Raw genomic sequence first — 15269 nt, 5'->3', positions numbered from 1 at the left:
GAATTGTAAAATATACTTTACCTTCTTTACTTTTATATGAAGGACACTTCAGCTACTTCTCAGATGTTTCTAAATAATCAGAAAATGTGAGGAATTTGCAATTAGGTATAAGTAAAGCACTGGAATAACTGGTCCAGATAAGAGCCCATCCAGACACCTTAAAAGCAAGCAGTATTCAGAAAACGGAAATCACAGGCGTAGCAGGCAAACATCAGTATGTGCTGCCAAAGTGGTACGCCTGAGCCATCTAGTGGATATGAGAAAAAATAAGTTTATTTCTGTAAGAAAAATGCCTACTGTCCCAATTCTCTTCTATGAAGAAAACAATAAGGTGTATGTTTTGGGGAACAGTAAATGACAATCTAGAAAAGAAAGTAGAGAACTAAGAAGTAGGTACTGAAGAAAGATGAAGAGAATTAAAGAGGTAACAAGTTTATCTGGATGTCATTCAGATTTTATGGATACAGATGATTAACAGAGACAAACACTCATCCTTGAATTTTTCTTAAAACCATATCATCAGAATACATGCAAGTATGTAAAAGATAAAATAAGAAAGATTTCCTCCAGCTACAAAGGTCTGTGGAAAGGCTATAGGCAGTAGAAACAAGATGGCAGCCTCTGGTTGAAAAAAAAAAAGGGGGGGGGAACTGGGAACAGAGTAACAGATGATGCCACCTTTCTGCCTGAGGATTCCCATGCTATTAGGGTTATGAGGACCCCAGCTCACTTAGGATCTCCTGGCACTCACTCCCTGCACCGCCTAGCAGAGCAGGAGGCCCTAGGAAAATGTCTAAGACTTAATAAACTCCAGGCCCCAGGAAGGACAAGAGGATTAAACTCTCCCAAGTACTCAAATCAACAGCACTGCTTCTAAAAGTCAGAATGTGAAAATGTAAAAGATTCAGAAGCCACAAATTACTTGAACAGTGTGATACTGGGCAATTAAATTTGGAATAAGAGGCAAGATTTTAACTCTAAACTTTAATGGGTTTTTAGGTGCCCCCCCCCCCGGAGGTTAATTAAAAGAAAATGTGGGGTTTTTTTTTTGGTTTGAAGTTTTTTCCAATTAACTCACATTTAACAATGGAAACTGTGTTCCAAGCTCCAAAGAGTAAAGATGACTGCCTGACCCCAAGATGCAGAAACACTAGTTAGTAGGAATAAGACACCAACTCAAGTTCATTTTAATGCAAAACAGAAAAACAAGAGTCAGAAAAGATACAAATACAGTGCTACATAAATCTTTGAAGCTAAGAATTTAGCCTGAAAAAAGACAACTTTTACTTATGTATCATTCTTTCTGAGATTTAGGCAGGGAGGGAGAGGAGGTGGAGGGGATGGGTATGTGGGTAAAGAGAATAAATTATAAAAAGAGGCAAAAGACCAAAAAAAGGGGGGGGGGGAGGCGAAACCAGCAACTGTAAAGAAAGAGTAAAAAATAGTCCGTTTTGTGGGGCATACAAGCCTCATGAAGGATCTATAGCTGGAAATAAGACTAGAAAGGTGGGATGAGTTTATTTTTGCACTGCAGACCTTGGAGAACCATCTAAGGGCTTTTATGAAAGGCAAATGAACCTGGCCAGGTCAATGGAAATGAGTGAAGACTTAAAGAGTACTAGAAAGAAAATCAATAGGGTTTTTTGTTAACCAGCTGAATATATAGGCATGAGGAAGAGGCTACTAGAATTGAAGACAATCTAATGTGTGTGCCAGGAAATGTACTGGTTATTACTAACCCAAGTAGAAAACACAATTATGTCATGTAACATATTGTTTTACATATGAATTGGTAAGATGAAAAATACAAGCTAAGAAGTGCTCCTTGGGAAAGACTTACAAGGGTTTTGTTTGTTTTTTGTTTGAAGAGAAAGTTAAGGAAGAAAGTAAAGGAGAATGGGAGAGAGGGAAGGAGTAAGGAAGAAACGACAACAGCAATCAGGGTAAGAAGGAAAACGTGGAGAAGTATGAGAGAGCAATGTCAGCAGAGTGGAGTGGCTTGAAAACTGAAAAGGAGATAAAAAGGAGAGAGGTGATATCTCTAATACATTTCCTTTTTGAAAAGGGTAAGCATTATTCTATATGCAATACGGAAACATTTAAGCCTAGGTGGAAGTTGAAAGGATTCATGTTCAGTGGCTTGTTTTGGCACTGAAAACAACATAAGGTCCTGGGTAACAGTAAGAGATTGGGAACAGAGGGGGAAAGCTTGGGAAAGTGAATAAAATGAAAACATTGTAAAGTAAGTTCAGTGGTGATCAGAAGTCAAATAAGGGCAGTCAACGAAAATAAATAAAGAGGCTGGCAACACCAGAAAAGCAGAAAGATGAAAAAATTGGTTTTAGAAATGACATTTTTGAGATTTTAGTAATCTGATCAGGTAGTAGTGTCTAAGAGAGTTAGGGAAATACAAAAGCAGACTGCTCTAAAAAGTGGGTCAGGTTCCCATTTCACATATAAAAGTAGCCAGCTTGATATCATTTTCATATTGATCAGTTCAAGTCTTTCACTTCTTCTGATCTCATTTTGGTTATTTATATGTTCTAAAAAAAAAAATCAACCATTTCATCAATATAGATTTACTGGTGCATAAATGTAGAAAGAATTCATCTTGTAAAATCTATCACTTATCAGAAGTGTATTACATATATACACACACTTAAAGAATAAAGTGTATGTACATCAGTGTAACCACCACTCATTGCCAGTCCCTTGAAATTCCTCCCCAATGCCATCTCTGCCATCCACAAGAGGTAACCATTTATCCAAGTTTGGAGAATCTTTCCCTTGCTTTTCTTTATAGCTTCACAATCTAGTCATTTATCCCAGTCATATTTTTCAGTTTTGCCTCTTACTGAACTTCATATAAAAGAAATCACAGTCAAACATATTGTTTTTTCTTCTTTCATTTGATTTTATAACTATGATATGTGAGAGACAGAGACAGAGAGAGGGAGAGGGAGAGTGAGTGCATGTGTTTGTGTACCTGTAGTTCATTGTCCCTGTAGAATGGTATTCCACTACATGAACACACCACAATTTATCCAATTTACTACGATGGAGATTTAGGTTGTTTCCCATTTTGGGCTGTAATGAAAAACACTGCTTTGAACATTCTTGTAGATATCCCCCATACACATTTGCTTATGCTCTTTCTAGGGTATTTACCTAAGAGTTGAGCTGCTGGGTCATAGGATAAGCACATGTTCAGCTTTACTAGGTGATACCAAATTATTTTCCAAAATGGTTAACACCAACTCTTGGAATTGACAAAATTTTTAATGTAAACTAATAGTATCTCATGTAGTTTTAGTTTACATTTCTTTAAAGCTCGTGTAACAGGGTTTTTTTTTTAATGATAAAACTAAAATTACCTTAATGGAACAGTAAAGTATAAACAGAAAACTACTGAAAGTGACACCTGGAACTGAATTAATGAAAAAAAAAAAACATTAAAACTTGAGGGATAAAGTTATGCAGTATAATGATGGAAGGAAATTCACACTTAAGAAAAGTAAAAATTAATAAGCCAAATGTGAACCCAAGAAAGTTAGAAGAAGAGTATCAAAATAAGTCCAAGAAGTACAGTAAAAGGAAGAAAATAATGAAGATGAAAGCACAAATTAATGAAACAAACATTACAGGGATCAGCAAAAAGCTGAATTTTTTTATGAAACACTAAGTTGGGAGATTCACACGTTCTGATTTCAAAATTTACCACAAAACTGTAGTAATCAAAACAGTATGGTATTAGAGTAAGGACTGACAAGTAGATCATAGAGTCCAGAAATACACACACACCAATGGTCAACTGATTTTCAACAAAACGCCAAGATAATTCTATGCACTAATAGTCTCTTCAACAAACAGTGCTAGACAGCTAGATAACAACATGGAAAGGAATGAAACCCTTATCTATACCATATTAAAAAATTAGCTCAAAATGTATCAGAGACCTAAATACAAAAGCCAAAACTACTGAAAAACTGAGGAGTAAATCTTAACCATGGATTTGGCAATGATTTTTTAGATATGTCCCCAAAACCACACTAAACAAAAGAAAAAAAACGGATGAATTGGACGGACCTCACCAAAATTAAAAACTTTATACATCAAAGGACATTATCAAGAAAGTGAAAGGCAACCCACAGAATAAGAGAAAATATTTGCAACTCATATTATCTGACGAAGGTCCAGAATTCAGAATATATAAAGAACTCGTACAATTCAGTAACAAAAAGACAATTGCCTCAGTCGGTTAACCAGCTTCGGCTCAGGTCATGATCTCACAGTTGGTGGGTTCAAGCCCATGTTGGGCTCTGCGCTGACAGTGTGGAGCCAGCTTGGGATTCTCTCTCCCACTCTCTGCCCCTCCCTGATTCACACTTTCTCGCTCTCTCAAAATAAATAAATAAACCTTAAAATAAATAAATAAATAAATAAAGGGCAAAAACATTTCTCCCAAGATTAAATACAAATGGTCAGTAAGCACATGAAAAGATATTCAACATGACTGGCCATCAGGCAAACTCAAATCAAAACCCCGAGATAGCACTTCATATCCACTAGGATGGCTATAACAAAAACACAGACGATAACAAGCACTGGTGAGATGTGGAGAAATTTTAGCCCTTGTATATGGCTAGCAAAAATGTAAAATGGTGCAAATGCTGTGGAAAACAGTTTGGTGGGTGCTTCAATAAGTTAAACATAGAATTAATTAACATATGGCCCAGCAATTCCCCTCCTGGGCATAAATGCAAAAGAAATGAAAATAGGTCCTTCTACCCAAATATTCATGGCAGTACTAGTCACAATTACCAAAGGTAGAAACAACCCAAATGTCTATCAACTGATGAATGAACAAACCAGATGTGGTACATATATACAATAGAATGTTATTCGGACATACAAAGGAAGAAAGTAGTGATGATACATGCTACAACATGAGTGATCTGAACTGAAAAACACTGGTAATAAAAGAAGCCAGACATAAATGGCCACATATTGTATGACTCCATTTATAAGAAATATTGAGAACAGGCAAATCCATAGAGACAATAAGTAGATACGAAGTTGCCAGGGGCTGGAGTTGGGGAAGAAGCGACTACTTAATGCGTACAGGGTCCCCTTCTGGAGTAGTGAAATGTTTGGGAACTATACAGTAGTGTATACTAGAGTATACAGTTGTGCAACACTGTAAATATAGTAAACGTGACCAATGGTAAATTTTATGTGTATTTTAAAAATTGAAAAATTTTAAAAAAGACTAACAAAAATTGATGAATTTCTGGCAAGACTGAGCAAAAGGCAGCACAAGCTCCCCTTAATAAGAGTGGTGGAAAAAAAAGGGATGTGACTACAAATTCTACAGACATGCAATAGCTAAAAAGATGCTATAAGGTTTTATGTCAATATTCTGTCTGCTCGTTTTATCAGTCAATGAGAGAAAGCTGAAAACTCTCAAAATTATGCTTATGTCTTTTTTTCCTTCTTGTATTATTTCTGCATTTTTTTGCTTTACATATTTTTGGGGGTCACAGTATGAGGTATCTAACATTTAGAATTAATTTTTGTATTAAACTGTATCTTTTATTAATGTGAAACAACCCAATTTATCTCTAGTAAAGCTTTTCCACTTAAAAATATGTACTAGTATTTGCACAATGTATCCTTTCCACCCTTTTACTGTCAACTTTATTTTGTAGACTGTATAGTAAAAATTTCAAAATCCAGTCCTAAATTAATTGAGACTTAGCCCATTTTATATTTAACATGGTTTACAAATATAGTAGGATTTATGTCCATCATTTTGTTTTCTGCTTATTCTGTAAATTGTTTTTGCCTGTTTCTTTCTTTCTTAGGATTTCACACTCTTCCTTATTCAATTCCCTACCCTATATGTCAAAGTTATTCCTTCTATTTCTTTTAGTTGCTACTCTTTATGTCAACATACATGTTACTTTTTACTTTAATGGTTCTGTTGGTTGGGTAGATATATCTCATAATCTTAATTTGTATTTTGCTGATGGCTGTCTTCACATCTTCTGCCCACTTTCTAACTGGACTGCTTTTTTACTATTGGGATTTAAGAATTTTTTACTTATTTCAGTTATGAGTGCTTTGTCACATAGGTGGGCTGCTAACATTTTCTCCCACTACGTAGTCTGTCTTTTCATCTTTTTAACATGGTCGTTCATGGAGCAAATATTTTAATTTTTTTGATTTTTTTTTCTTATATGAATTGTGTTTTTGGGGTCATGTCTAGGAACCCTTCACCAAGTCCTAAGTCTCAGAGATTTTCCTGTGTTTCCTTTTTGAAGATTTATGGCTGCAGGATTTACATTTAAATCTATTATCTATTTTGAGTTAATTTTTGCGTCATGTATGAGGTTTAGGTTAAAGTTCATTTGGTTGCCAGCACCAGATGTATACTCCGTTGTGCCAGCACCATTTGTTGTAAAGACTATCCTTCCTCCATTCTCTTTTACACATCTACCAAAAATAAATTGACCTTACTTATGTGGATTTGTTTCTAGTCTGTCCCAGTGACCTATAGGTCTGTCTGACACTACCAAACAGTCATGATTATTCTAGCTACATAATAAGTCTTGAAATCATGTACAGTAACTCTTCCCATTTTATTCTTCCTTTTTCAAAGTTGTTTTAGCTACTCTACTTCCTTTGCCTTTCCATATAAATTTTAGGATGATTTTGTCCATACCCACAAAAATACTTTGCTGAGATTCTGACAGGGCTTTTGTTAAACTTGTATAGCCATTTTGGGAAAACAGACTTCAGTACTTTGTTGAGTCTTCCAACCTATGAACAAAGTATCTCTATTAATTTAGATTTTAGATTTCTTTCATCAGCATCTTATAGTTTTCAGTATACAAGTTTTATACATTTTGTTAGTTTCATATATAAGTATTTCATTTTTTAAAGCAATTACAAATGGTATTGGTATTTTTAAAATATTTTTATTTATTTTTGACAGCATGAACAGGGGAGATGTAGACAGGGGGACAGAGAATCCAAAGTGGGCTCTGTGCAGCAGAGAGCTTGATGCAGGCTTGAACTCACAAACCATGAGATCATGACCTAAAGTCAGACACTCAACTGACTGAGCCACTCAGGTGCCCCAGTAGTGTTTTTTTTTTTGTTGTTTTTGTTTTTGTTTTTTTTGGGTTTTTTTTTCAGTTTCTACATGTTCATTGCTGGAGCACAGAAACTGCTTTTTGTATGTTAATCTTGTGTCCTGTGATCTTGCTGGACTCACTTGTTAGTTCTACAGGGTTTTTTTGTAGATTATTTGGGATTTTCTACAGACGTGATCATATCACAGGCAAATAGGAACAGTTTCCTCTCTCCCTTCCCAATCTGGATGTATGCCCTTTTTTTCCTTCTTATTGTGCTGCCTGAAACTTCGAACACTATGCTGAATAAGAGTAGTAAAAATGGACATCCTTGACATATTATTTCCAATAATAAGGGTATTCTTTCTTTAATCAAGTATGACATCAACTGCATGCTTTCTTTATATGTTCTTTATGAATTTGAAGAAGTTTCCCTCTATTCTTAATTTTCTGAAGGTTTTAGTAGTGAATGGTATTCAACTTTGTCAAATGCTTTTTCTACAACAACTGATATGATCATGTGACTTTTCTTCATTATCCTGTTAATATGGGTGATTACACTGGCTGATTTTCAAACACTTGAGCCAACCTTGCATTCCTGGAATAACGTCCACCTGGTCCCAGTGTATAATTTTTTATACACTGCTGAATTATATTTACTTACATTTTGTTTAAAGGTTTTTTGCACCTATTCTTATGAGAGCGATACTGGTGTACAGTTTTGTGGGGTTTTTTTGGTAATGTCTTTGATTTTGGTGGCAAAGTTAATACTAGTTTCATAAAATGAATTAGGAAGGGTTCATTCATCTTATACTTACTGGCAGAGACTGTGTACAAAAAGTATGCATTCTTCAAGCATTTGGTAGAATTCTCCAGTGAAACTATCTGGGTCTAGTTTTCATTTTAAAATTACAAATTTTCTTAAAATTTTCTTTAAAATTACAAAATTTCTTAACAGTTATGGAGCTATTCAAATTATATCATACTGTGTGAGCTGTGGCAGCTTGTGCTTTCTGAGCAGTCAGTTCATTTCATCAAAGTTGCTGACACTTACTCTTTGTTGAGAATTTCTATTTTTTCATTTATTTCAATATGTTTGCAATTGCTTGTTGAAACATTTTCTTGGTGCTGCTTTAAAATCCTGTCTTGATGTTGGCATGTCTTAATTGTCTTTTCTAATTTGAATTAAAACATTTCTGGTTCTTGATATATTTTCAATTGAAACCTGGATATTTGGGGTATTATGTTATGAGACTCTGGATCTTTTTAAATATTGTTATAGCAGGCTTTCTCTAAGAATGCTCTGATGAGGAAAGAATACAGCCTCATTACTGCCTGGCATGGGTGGTAGTCCAGATTATTCATCAGGTTTTTCTTGACCACAAGTGGGCAGGGAGGGAAGGAGGAACTCCTTGCTATTTGAAGGTGGGAGCTCATGATCCTCAATACTGCCCCAGCTAGGAAAAGTGTACAGTCACTGTTCCCCACATTACCACCACTGACACCACTGGGGAGGGGTTGCCTTGTTATGCCCGAGAAGAGTGGAAGTCTAGGTCTCTACTTGGCTTTTGCTAATCAAGGTGGTCTTTCCTGTGTATTTGGCTGGAGCCGAGCAGTTATTGCCTAAAAGTTTTTCCTCCCACTAAGCTATTCCTTTTCTAGTCCTTGGTTAAAAAGAAGATAGACTTTTCTCAGAGTTTTATTGGTCTGTGCCCGACATTTCAGGGTTGCCAACTTCTCCACACTCATTCTAGAATATATGAGGCAATAAGAAAACCCAGGATTTTTACCATCATGTTATTTAGGTCCTGAGGTCCTAAGCCAATCTACCTTCTTCTCTCAACTTTTCAGGACTCTTACATTTGTTTTATCCATAATGTCTAGGGTTTTAGCTGTACTTATTAGGAATAACAGGGAAAAGTGTATCTATTCCATCTTTCTGGAAGCAGAAGTCTATACTGCATCACTTTTAAGTTTACTTTTATATTTTCTTCAGGGTTAAGCTTGGTAAAGAGGGGCAGATTGTGTGTGCATGTGTGTGTGTGTTGGTGTGTAGGGTGCATGTGTGTGTTAAAAAAAATCAGATTTTGAACTCAAAGAGATGATCCTGATTTATTTCATTCATACACTTCCCCTTGACACTACAAATATTTGGTAATTTCACTTATTTCACAAAATATTTAGGATTGGTTTTCTAGCAGAATATAAAAAAGAGCCAAGGCTTGTATACTTGCTGACTCACAAGCCAAATTGAGAAAGGCACCCAATAGTTAAGAGTGAGTCAACCATAAGGAAATAAAGTGGGGAATTCATAGAAATATTGGATCAAGCCATGAAACTGGGAATCCCTGACAAGTTTATCTGAATCTTTACTATTTCCTATGGTCTTGTTTATTCTCTGTATATTTTACTCTCAGAGATAAGGATGTCAAAGTCTTCCACTATGATTTATCAATAAAAAAAGGCCCGTTTTGTTCTGTTAATGTCTATTCCTCAAATTCTAACGTACCTGATATTATTATTCTTACTTTCCTTTAAAACTTCATAATCTTTTTTAAAAAGTTCATGATTTTTAACCTTTAACCTTCCCGCATCACTTTAAGTGATTTTCTTTTAGGAAGCATTTACCAACCTTTTGTTTTCTGACTCCATCTGGATTTCAGTGGGCAGAGAGGAAAAAATAACTTACTCTTTTCACTCCTAAAGAGCTCGATCATATCACAATCACCTAGAATTCCTGAACTCTACAGCATTTTAACTTTACCTGTCTCATAGCAATTTAACTACACAATTTGGGTATATTTACATACATGCTACCTCTCCATGGACTGCAGACATTTGGAGGGTAGAAAAATTTTTGTTACTTTTTTTTAAAGTTTTCCAAAGTAATTAACACATTGCCTTGTTCATAGAAGCTATATAATGTATATTTTGAATTTAATCAGGAAGATTAATCTTACAGCATTATGAGGCTAGAAAATATATCAACAATGAGATCCTAATAAACAGTCTACCAGTTTAGAAATGTACACTGACAATGGCCACCAAGAAGACGATACCCAACAGTGGCCTGCTGTGAAACTCCCCAACACAGGAATGAACAGAACTGTTTTGGTTAAGTACATGATGAAAAACTAATGACTAGTGGGAAACAACTGCAGATGGCCAATCTGGCAAATCTTAAATGGGGGGAGCTCTTTAGGAATGAAAAGAGTAAGTTATAAATAGTACCATAATCTGTAAACTCAAAAGTAGCTCATAAAATATGTGCAATTTACAAAATGAATATAGAGAAGCAAATCTTTTAGCCTAAACTTTCTAAAATTCATCTGGGCCATATTTCCTTGTAATATTTTCAAAGGTGATGAACTATAGTCGCTTTTAAATTATCTGTGGTCACTGGTGAAACCCATAATTAGAGTCAAAATATCATTGTTTACTCTGACATTGTTCTATATTACCAACTATTTAACTTGCATTCCTTAAGTGTATCTTGACTAAATGAAAGTGACTGGAGGTACACCAGAAGATACACATGTGCTATGTTCAATGGGTAATCTTTCTAGAATTAAAATACTACAAACCCACATATCAAATAATCCAGGTTTGTAAATAATAAATTTATAGCACATATTTCCATATATTTTTATGGATAGCATCACCTTCTTTTGTCTCCTTCCCTTCTGGCTCCTTGACCTCTACTGCCTTCTCTTGGAAACAGTAGAAATAAAAGCCTACAAAAGCTGAAACACTTGCCTTGTGAAGCAAGTTAAGACTGAGATCAACTGAAGCCTTCACATTAGGTCAATTTTAGTCAATTATTTTGAGAACTGGGCCCACTGTCCACCATCTCAAAGAAAAAGGTGAAAAAAATCATAATGCCTCTCCTTTCTCATTTCAGCAAAAACCAATTATTTTTAATGCCTAACCAAATGCCCACCATCATCTCCATGGAATTCTATACCTCTGACCTGTGACCAAGACCTCCACTCTTCCTTAACCTTCCCAAACCTTTCTATAAAGCCACTAAATCTGCAGCTCCAAATTCCCCTATATTGTCAACCTTTTTTCCAAACATTTGCTTTGTTTGCTTTCAATGAAACCCTGTCTTGTCTCAAACCACCACCCATGCTTTCTCAAATGGTGGTATAGGTATCTTGCTTGCTCCCCACTACTACTATGATTCCCAAACTCTCTTAGGAGACATATACACAAAAACTTGCTCCTTTTAAAGTTCATGTTTCAGCTGCAACACCTATTCCCATCTTTACTGCTGTGATCTACCAGCCTTCCTCGCACCTCCCTCATTCACTGAGGAGTTTCATGCCCAGTTAAAGTCTTCCCCTTTATCAACATCCTCAAAGATTATCAACATCCCTGAGATCACTGTCCAAAACCATGTTCTTTCAGTTTTCTGACATCCTCATCTACAACAATCTATCTCTCTACTTAACCCTAGCTAACTCTTCCCATGGTCACTATCTGGGATCTAGTCATCATCTGAAACTGACCCACTTGTAGAAAACATAGTTCATGTATACCACTCTAACCATAATCTCTTCTCCTGGCAGCCTACTGATAAACCACCCTCGTAATAAGCAATCTTTGAACTCAAATGGTCTTCTAGTACCTTAACTTTCTTCTCCCCATCTATCCTCCTCTTACTATATTCTTTTTGGTTTTGGGCTTTTTTGGCCAACTTAAATTCCATGTTCCATCCTGTTAAAAAAAAAAAACTCTTAGGAATACCTTAAATTCCTGTTTTGCAAAATCCTAAGCCCAGAGGAACCCAAATATCTGCTTTCTCCATACTCACACTCAAGTGCAAGTAGAAAAAGTAACACAAAATGACGGATACAACTATCATTTCATGATAAACCTCAATGAGTGCACAATGTTTTTAAAATTACTTCCCACTCTTTACAAAATTCATTTCAAAATTTCTCCCTTCTCTTCAACCTGCCAAATCCTAGAACATCCTTCTCTTCACAGAAAAGCTATCAAACAAGAAGTTTTGCAACTTCTAGGTACTAAACAGCCTCCCTACACCCTTAAAACACTCCAATCTGGCTTCTGCTTCCATCAAAGAGGTCTCCGAGACGACCAACAGAATATTGTCAATTCACATTTAACTTGACCTAACATAGCTGATCAACAGAATCCTTGAAGCATTCTCTTCTCCTGTGTGAAAGGTTGAAAAATGCTTCCCCAAAGATACCAGGTCCTAATCCTTGGAACCTGAGAAGGTTATCTTATTTGTTAAATGTGACACAATAAAAAATGTATTGATTCCTGGCACACAGCTCCTAAGATAAAACCTTTGGAATCTCTGCAGTGGTAACAGTGTCTTTTGTATGCTAACTGGATGGCTAGATGGTAGCTAAGGGCCATAGGTAACTTCAAGATGTGTCCTGGTTGCAAGGAAGACCAAAGCATGATTAGAGGGTTGGAACTTTCAGCTCCATCCCCTGACCTTCAAGGAGGGGAAGAGTGGCTGGAGAGTGAGTAAATCACCAACGTCCAATGATTTAATCAATCGTGCCTACATAGTAAAATCCTGAACAATGGGGTTTGGAGAACTTCCAGGTTGGTGTACACATTAAAGTACTTGGGAGGTGACATGCTTGGAGAGGGCATGGAAACTCTTCAAACTCCTCATCCCGTGACTTGTCCAATGCATTTCTTCCACCTGGCTATTCCTGAGTTGCACGCTTTACAATAATCCGGCAATAGTTGCTAAAGTGCTTCTCTAATCTCTGAGTCATTTCTTGCAAATTATCAAACCTGAGGTGAGGGGTTATGGGACTCCCCCCACCTCCACTTTACAGCCATTTAGTCAGAACTATGGGGTGATCCAGACTTACAACAGACATCTGGAGTGTGGGCAATCTTGAAGTACTGGGCCTTCAACCGGTGGGGTCTGCATTAACTCTGGTAGTTAGTATCAGTATTGAATTGTAGAATACCCATGTAGTGTCCAGAGAATCAGAGAATTGGTTGCTATGAGGAAAAATCCCACACATTTGGTGTCATCAGTGTTGAGTAGGTAAAAACAGCTCAGGGTAAACCTTTGGCAGATGAGATTTCATGATGAGATTATCCAGATAGACCTTAAATGCCATCATAAATATCCTTACAAGGTAGAGGGAGATTAAATAGAAAGGGGGAGGCCATGTGACCACAAGAGGCAGTGACTGAAGTGGCATGGCCACAATTAAGAAATACTGGCAGCCACCAGAAGCTGAAATAGTCTCTAGAAGGAGCATGGCTCTGTCAACACCTTGATTTTGGCCTAGTAATACTGATTTCAGACTTGTGACCTCCAGAACTATAAAAGAATATAAATTTCGGGGCGCCTGGGTGGCGCAGTCGGTTAAGCGTCCGACTTCAGCCAGGTCACGATCTCGCCGTCCGTGAGTTCGAGCCCCGCATCAGGCTCTGGGCTGATGGCTCGGAGCCTGGAGCCTGTTTCCGATTCTGTGTCTCCCTCTCTCTCTGCCCCTCCCCCGTTCATGCTCTGTCTCTCTCTGTCCCAAAAATAAATAAAAAACGTTGAAAAAAAAAATTTAAAAAAAAAAAAAAGAATATAAATTTCTACTGGTTCAAGCCACTAAACTTGTGGCGATTCGTTAAATCAGCCACAAAAAACTAATACACTGTAGTTTCTCTAATAATTCACTGTCCTGGTGTGCTGAAATCAGTTCTTCTTGGGCTTTTAAGAACTAGTCATTCTCTCTACCTAGATATTAAAATAAAAAAATTCTTCAAAGGCTAGGACTTCTATTCCTTTGCTCTGATGAATTTCACCCCACATCCACAGCTGTCACCACCTTGATCCAACAATCCAAATGCGTATTTTCAACTCTGATCTCTCTTCTGATTTCAAATCTAACCGCCTACATGATATTTCCATTTGGATGTTCCAAAAGCACCTCCAGTTCAACAACCAAAACCCGGTTCTTCTAAAAACTAAATCTGGTCCTTCCTCCAGTGTTCCTTGTCTCAGCAAATGATATTCTGCCTTTCAATCACCATATTAGCCTTCCCTCATTCCTTGGAATATGTAAGGCTCTCTCCTGATAGCTTCTGCATATGCATTCTCTCAGCCTACACTGCTCTGTCCAAGTTCTACTCAACCTACTTCCTTCCCTCACAATTGAGGAGCATCTGCACACCCTTCAAATCTCAGATTTCAGCTCAGCTGCAAACTTCTCAGGTGGGCTTTCCCTCACTCTCCAATCTAAACTGGGTGTCTTTATATGCTTCCATGACACCAAGTTCTCTTTACTGCATTTATCAGAGTTCTAATTGTTCACTTAGTTTTGTGATTAATGCTATTCTCCACTAGACTATGAGCTCCAAGATGTCAGGGAATCCTTATTTTATTTTCTTCACTCTATATCCTGAAAGCCTAAGCAGAGTGTCTGCTTTGGTATTTAGGAAACACCAAATAATATTTGATAAGTAAATGAAAACTGAAATTTTTTGCTTCAAATATGGGTGTCCTGGAAGTCTCCTACACTTTTTACAATTAGTTACTGAGGCTATTACATGTATCTATGCTTTTTTAAAGTTTACATTATGCCAATTCACTTTTAGAAAAGACCTACCTACATTAGTACCTGTTTTCACTAATCAAAAGAAATCCAATGATCTCCATTTTTACAAAAAAGAGGCAAAAAACAAAAATAGCACTCAGCACTTGTTTTGCAGCAAGCCATTATTTTTTTTCAATATATGAAGTTTATTGTCAAATTGGTTTCCATATAACACCCAGTGCTCATCCCAAAAGGTGCCCTCCTCAATACCCATCACCCACCCCCCCCCCCCCCCCCCCCCCCCCTCAACCCCCAGTTTGTTCTCAGTTTTTAAGAGTCTCTTATGCTTTGGCTCTCTTCCACTCTAACCTCTTTTTTTTTTTTTTTTCCCCTTCCCTCCCCTATGGGTTTCTGTTAAGTTTCTCAGGATCCATATAAGAGTGAAACCATATGGTATCTGTCTTTCTCTGTATGGCTTATTTCACTTAGCATAACACTCTCCAGTTCCATCCACGTTGCTACAAAGGGCCATATTGCATTCTTTCTCATTGCCACGCAATACTCCATTGTGTATATAAACCACAATTTTTTTACC

General features: G+C 36.8%; 1 protein-coding gene across 7 annotated transcripts in view; it reads right to left on the bottom strand.

Moving 5' to 3' along the window:
* MAPK8 (mitogen-activated protein kinase 8) overlaps window positions 1-15269 on the bottom strand; it is a 102749-nt gene that overhangs the window by 65058 nt on the left and 22422 nt on the right. Inside the window, exon 1 of one of the 7 annotated variants that reach the window (XM_049646300.1) lies at window positions 22-950. The exons of the other annotated variants lie outside the window; for them this stretch is intronic. The gene's annotated coding sequence lies outside the window, so the exon portion shown is untranslated. Of the gene's footprint in view, window positions 1-21; window positions 951-15269 lie in introns of those variants that run through there. 7 annotated transcript variants of the gene reach the window in all.

This window comes from Panthera uncia, chromosome D2 (assembly GCF_023721935.1).
Source record: "Panthera uncia isolate 11264 chromosome D2, Puncia_PCG_1.0, whole genome shotgun sequence".
Classification (NCBI taxonomy): domain Eukaryota; kingdom Metazoa; phylum Chordata; class Mammalia; order Carnivora; family Felidae; genus Panthera; species Panthera uncia.
This window is presented reverse-complemented; position numbering and strand designations above follow the sequence as displayed.